The sequence below is a fragment of the Equus asinus genome, chromosome 2 (assembly GCF_041296235.1).
Source record: "Equus asinus isolate D_3611 breed Donkey chromosome 2, EquAss-T2T_v2, whole genome shotgun sequence".
Classification (NCBI taxonomy): Eukaryota; Metazoa; Chordata; class Mammalia; order Perissodactyla; family Equidae; genus Equus; species Equus asinus.
The window spans coordinates 101,495,256-101,502,249 of record NC_091791.1 but is presented as its reverse complement, the minus strand read 5'-3'; positions in this window follow the sequence as shown (position 1 = coordinate 101,502,249).

Below are 6,994 nucleotides of genomic sequence, written 5' to 3'. Positions count from 1 at the left end.
TGTGATATAATAAATGTATGTTGATTTGAGCTACTTATGTTTATGGTAATTTATTACACAGCAATAGAAAACTAATATAACAGTACTGTAAAATTTTGTGATAAAAACCTTTAGTGTTGATTTATTTTCATGTTCTTAAGCAATGGAAATTTTTCTTAAATATTTTATTGATTATTTTCTCCTGTCCATTTTCTTTGTTTTTTCCTTCCAACTCTCATCATTCAGATGTTGAACATCCTAGACTGATAGCTAGATAGATTTATATATTTTTTATCTTCTACTTTGCATTTTTCCATTTTTGTTATACTGTCTAAGAAATTTGGTCAGCTTTATCTTCTGACCCTTCTGTTGAGTTTTTCATTTCTGCTCACATGATTTGCATTTCTAAAAGTATTCTTTTTTTGTTTCATAGATGCAGTGTCATCTCTTATGTCTCTAAAGATATTCATGAGAGCCTTTTTCGTTGACATTTTCTTCTCCCTTCAATCTCTGGTTCCTCCCCATTGCCTTTTTCTGCCTGCCTATGACTTGTTTGGATTTCAGGCTTTCACATCAGAGTCTTTCCTCAGGTTTCTGGTGATCAAACTTAAGAGTAGGGGCCTAAAACACTGACTGGAGGCTCTGAGGCCATTGGTGAGACTTGTTTGTTGTGAACGACACTGTCAAATGATATGGCTGGGCCATCTTCCAGGAAACTTCGATGTCAGTCTCTTCAAGTCTTCTTTCTTGAACTACCCAGATTCCACAGAGAGCATTCTTCCAGTCTCCTGCCAGGAAGGTCAAGGCCTGTGATCTGGGATTCAAGTAGGGACAAGAGCAGGGGAGAGGCTGGGAGCCTCAGCGTTTGGTTTGCATTCAGTCATTTGTGTCCTCCTATTTTCAAAATGGTACCCCTGACTTCAGTTGTGCCTGGTGCCCCACTGTCCATGGAACCTCTCTTCTACCTCTCCAGAAAATAAAGCACTCGTATTTTGGCCAGGGTGGGAAGGCATCTTACCCAGCAGCCAGGAATTGGAGTTGGGGGATGCAAGGGGCTGACTGCTTCTTTTTTTATTTTGGTAAAACATATATAAGATAAAACCTGCCCTTTTGACCATTTTTAAGCCTACAGCTGGCATTAAGTACATTCACAATGTTGCGCAACCATCACCACTATCTACCTCCAAAATTTTTCATCACCCCAAACAGAAACTCTGTACCCATCAAGCAATAACTCCCATCCCTAACTGCTTTTTAAACAGCTTTCCACCAATCCTCTTTATTGCCTGCCCTACATCCAATCTCAAAAGTTTCTAGTGCCACCAATCTCTGAGCCTTAGAGGATTCTGTCTGTATCCATCTGGTTGGTTCCTAGGATTCTTCTGGTTTAAGATTCTTCTTTCTCACGTTAGCTACTTAAGTTACCATTTATCCATTTGCTTTCTAGCTTCCAGAATGATTTTGTCTCCACTTTCATTCTACCCATCTTTGTGGATTTAAGGTAAAAAAAGGAACCCTTTACTGGTAGTTTCAGTGGCATTTCAGGACAGTGTGAATTTAAATGAGTGTACTTAATCCACCATTTTTACCAAAAAGTGATTGAGCATGTAGATCTTCTATCTGGTCACCTTTCCAAATGCTCTAATTTCCAACCACTTTTCAGTTTATTTCTTAAGTGAAATAGCTGATCATCCTGTGTACAAATAAGGAGAGTTTTAAGACTTCTTGCCACATGGTCTGTTGAGTTGATGCAGTTCTCCCCTCTGGCTACAAACACATAGGAACATTTGATATTATTTTCTTATCATAGCTGCACTTGAAAGAAAGAAAGGGAACTGTCATTGTACTAGAAATCAAGAGAGAAGCCAGCACTAAAAAGGTACAGGAAAGGTCATGGCCACTCCCAGAGGGTTTGGGGTCTTGGATTAGGGTTTTAACAGCCATAGAGGTACAGGAGATACTGCCTTGGCTCCTGAACTGGGAAGCTGGAACTGAGCTGTAAGAGGTGATTTTTGTGTCCCACATCATATGCCTTTGGCCAGCCTCTGATTTTCATATAGCAAGATGCTAGTGTCCCACCTCTGGCGTGCATGTAACAGCAGGAGCCAGGTCATGTGGGGCCTAATAAGGTAAGGAGTTTGGAAGGGTTTTATGTGACAGAGTGATATTATCTGATTTATGTTTCCAAAAGATTCCTGTGGCTGCTGTGTAGAGAAATAGATATTAGTGGAAGCAAGGAAAGAAGTTGGGAGGGCATTGCAGTAGTCAAGGGGGGTCTTCTGATTATCTATCGCTGCACAACAAACCAAATTTAGTCACACTGATCGTTTTATTATGCTCATGAATTCCGTGGATCAAGAATTCAGAAAGGGCACAGTGAAGATGGTTTGCCTCTGCTCCATGATGTCTAGATCCTCAGCGGGGAAGTCTCAAATGGCTGGGGACGATTCAGATGGCTGGGCACTGCAAGAGCTGGGCTTAGCTGGAACTGTCAACTGTAACCCCTACATGTGCCTCTCTTGGGCTTCCTCACAGCACGGTAGCTCAGTTACAAGAGGGAGCATCCAAAGAGAGTGATCCAAGAGAACCAAACAGAAATCTTTTGTGACCCATCCTAAGAAATCACATAGCATCACTTCCACCATACTCTATTGGTCAAAGTAGTCCCAGGCCCATCCAGGTTCAAGGGGAGAGAACATCAATCCCACCAAAGAATTTGGTCAAAGAATTTGGGGATCATATTTTAAAACTGCTAAGGGAGAGATGATTGTGGCTCTAACTAATATGATAGCCATAGAGACGGTGGGAGAGGACAGATTCAAGATACATTTGGGAGTCAAACCGAGAACCTTGCTACTGACTTGTGTGCTAAAGAATGGGGGATGATATTAAAAAAATGAATCTGAGATAACTCCTAGGTTTTTGGCCTGAGCATCTGGGCAGATAGTAGTGCCATTTATGAGACGGGGAAGGAGTTATCCCAGAAGGTTGTATTTCATTCAAAGGGAAAGGTTAAAAGAAAATTACATTTTTGACCATCTAAGATACACAGACTTTGTGCTTGAAATGTGTTTTTTCATTTAATCTTTAAAACGACTCTGTGAAGTAGGTATTTTTATTTCCAATTTTCAGATGTAGAAACCAAGATCCCAAGAGTGAATTACTTGCATAAGGTCACACAGCAAGTAAGTAGCAGAGCCAGGATTCAAACTTCAAAGACTCTGCTCTTTCTACTAAACCTCTCTCCTTCCCAAGGGGTCACTGAAGCTCAGAAACATTAAGTAACTTACCCAAGATCACACAGCCAGGAAATGACAGAACCACTTTAAAATAAGTTCTGGCCCAAAAGCCCCTGTTCTTAATAGCCCGGGTGGTGATTGGAAGCAAGAGCACATGCATGTCACCAGGGCCCATTCAATAGGAAGGCTACAAACTCCCTGAGTAAGAGAGCGAAGGCTCCTCATAGACCCCAGTGTCCCTTGTCAGTCCCATGCACATCACAGGGCTCTGTGAATTGTAGATGATTATCAATTTTAAAAAAAGAAAGAAAAAGGAAAAGGAATAAAAGGTCTGCCATTAAATGCCTTGACCTAGAAGTTACTCCCTGAAAACTGTGCACAGCTCGTCCCATCCACCCAGGACATGGTGTTATGGATGCTCCCAGAAGACACAGAGCTGCATGGGTGTTCATCAAAGGGGAACATTGGTATCATCGACTTTTAAAATGCAAGAGAGAAGCTGTCTGTTTTGCTTAAATCCCAAATCTTTGATCATCCACATCAGGCATCTTTGACGCTGGTGGCAATCTACAATTGGTGGAAATTAACACTCAGGCAGGAAACAGGTTAAAGAGGCAGTGAGAAGTGAAATTAAGGTCTTAGATCTGAGGAGCAGCACCCTTTTTTCCACTTGCTTCCCACTCAGAAGATGAGGTTTGTTTATTGTTTCTCTCTTCCACTGGAAGTGAAGTTTCTTGAGATCTTGGACTCATCTGCCATGTTCATTCAATCTCCAGTACTTAAAAAAGGATCTAAAAGGGAGTAGGTCCTCAACAAGTATTTTCTGGGTAAATGAATCAATAACCCAGTCAATTTTCCTTACTCCTACAATAGAGAGTGGCATCTCTTTTCCATTGGTGAAATCTCAGGATGCAAAATCGGTTGCAGACTTCCCATCCCAACTGCCCACCATCTGGACCAGGGTAACTTCATCCTGAGAACAGCACAGGACTTCCTGATGTCTGGCAGCTGCCTGGTGGGCATCCCTCCATCATTGACCCTGTTGGTGCCTCCATGTGGCTGGTGGTCCCCAGGCTGGGGAGTGCCAGAGGCACCAGGCAACAGGGAGCAGCATCCACCTGTGTCTCTCCAGGATGCCAGTCCTGCAGCCGGGAGCAACTGGGACACACCTTCTGCTGTGTCCCCAATCTGTGCCCATCCTGCATGCACCAATCAGCCAGCCTTGGCCCCCTGCTCACAGTCGACACCAGCCTTCCACCTAGAGAACTGCTGTCTGGGGCACTGGATTCAACAGAGGGCTCCACTCAGGATATCTGATGACTTTAGAAGTCATAACAGTGAAAAAGGAAGGCAAAGGGAGAGAGGGAGAGAAGGAGAAGGAGAAAGAGGAAATGAAGAACGGACATTAATTTCAAAGGAATGAGTTTCTGTGGGAGGAGAGAAAAGGACAAAGTGAGAAACTCTCCCTTCTTATAACGGACTTTTCCCAGACGCCTCCTATTCTTCTCCAGAAACTGGAATAAGCTGTAATCAAAACGTCCTTGTGAACTTCGGAGGCAGACAGACCTGGTTTGACTCCCGGTTCTGGCATCGGCTTGCTCTGTGGCTTGCAAGGCCTCTCTGGACCTGTTTTCTCCCAGTAAAGGGGGGAAATGACTTGTATGGCAGCTGTGAAGATTCAGTGAGAGATCACAGGTGACCCTGCCTTGTGCGCTCATAGCCACTCAAAAACGTAGTGTTCATTCTTTTCCTCCCTTATTCTCTCGCTTTGTTGAGCCCGTCTTTGGTTGGGCTTTATTTTTTGGCAGTGGATTTCTCTACTCCACAGCCTCTCAAAAGCATCTGACCCTGGATTGCAAGCTCAGGAAAGTAATCTATTTATGAAGGAGATCTGTGATAAATAAGTTATTGTGCCCCAAGCTAGCAGTCAGCTGAAGATGTTCCAAGGAACATATCTGCCTTCAATGCTGAAGCTCACCCCAAGGGTCTTGTGGTGAGAAAAGGCAGGGGGCAGCACAGGGAGAGGGAGGTCATGGGGGTAAGGAGGAGGAACAGGGGAGGAGGAGGAACAGACAGGAGGAGGAGGAACAGGGTAAGAGAAGGAGGAGGAACAGGTAGAAGGAGGAGGAACAAGGGAGGAGAAGAAGAAGGAACAGTGGAGGAGAAGGTGGAGGAACATTGGAGGAGAAGGAACAGGCAGAAGGAGGAGGGACAGGAAGGAGGAGGAACAGGGGAGGAGGAGGAGGAGGGACAGGGAGGAGAAGGAGGAGGAACAATGGGGCAGAAACAGGGGAGGAGGAGGAGAAGAAAGTGGAGGAGGAGGGGAATCAGATCACACGTGCGCACACACACACGTGAGCTCAGGCCTCAAGGATACTCTGGAAGGCAGCGTGGGGAGCAGAGAGGATCCTCTCTCCGTCAGGAGACTGGGTCCATCCCACCTCCACAATCCCTACAGCTCTTTCCCTCTCTGGGCCTCGGTCTCCTCATCTGCAAAGCTAGGGAGTCGGAAAAGCTGGCCCTGAAGCCTCCTTAAGCCCAAAGAGTTTACTGCGCAGAGACTCCTCCTGCCCAGACCCCAGAGCACGATGCCCAAGAGGCCTTGGCAGGGTGCTAGACCTGGCCTGGGGAAGCCAAAAGGGTGAGGGGGCCAATAGTGCCCATTGCACAGACACCTCTTAGGGGTGGGCATGACTGACCCACCGCTGGCAGCAGCAGGTCTGAGCTGCCAGATTCCTGGGAACCCACAAGCCCTGTGCCCAATCTCCTGAACCCCTTGCTTCCTTGTTCCAGTGCCCTTTTCTTACTGAGAAGTCGAGCATTCAAGGAACTCAAGCTCAGGCCTTCTCCTCCCATGCCTCAGAGACAGAAGAAGGCTGGATTTATGGGGGACGCTGAATTAGACTCGTAGCAGGGCAGGGACAGAAAGCCAGCGTTCTAGTGTGAGCAGAATTAAGCAAGTGAATAACGCTAACAGCCTCTAGTCATTGGCTGAGAGCGTCAGAGAAAGGCTCTCATTTCATTCTCTGCACAGCCATGCGAGGGAGGTGCTATTATTATCCTCACTGTGCAGATGAAGAAACTGAGGCCCAGGGAGGTTAGTAAGCTCATCCTTGATGAGTTAGTAGGTGACAGAGCTGGGATTCCAGGCCAGGCCCATTGAAACCGAAGCTTATCCTCGGAGCTTCTAAGCTGGAGGCCTCTGCCACTGCATGATGCAGAAAGAGGGCTCTGAAAAGGACAAGGAAGGTGTGTACATCCTGTGCAGGACACCAAACATTTCCAGGCATGTGGAGAGCCTGCAGGGATGCAGGAAGGAGGAGTGTCCGAGTAGGCTGTGTCCTGGCGCACAGCCCCAGAGGACTCTGGGAACTCTTTGGGAGGAATTTGGGGGTGGAGGTGGTCAGAGTATAAATGTCCCTGAAGCTCTATGGATGGGAGCTGTACCCATCAGGTCCTGTGATGCAGATAATAAAAACCTACTCTGGTTAGTCTAGCTCAGACAGAAAAGGAATGTATTAGAAGGAACTATGGTGACCTGGAGAACTTGGCAGAAATGAGGAGAGGCCTGGCAGCCACGAGCTCACCAAGTTCACTGCGGAGGAAGAGGCTGACGGAGCACTCCATCACCCTGGCACCAGCACTCTGCAGGCAATGCTCCTGGACTCTCCTCAGCTGTCTCTGCCCCAGTGATTAACTTCTGATGCTTCTGCGTCTTTGCATCACTCCCTCCATATTCACACTAGCCTGGACTAGCAAGGTTGTGTGTGTGGGTA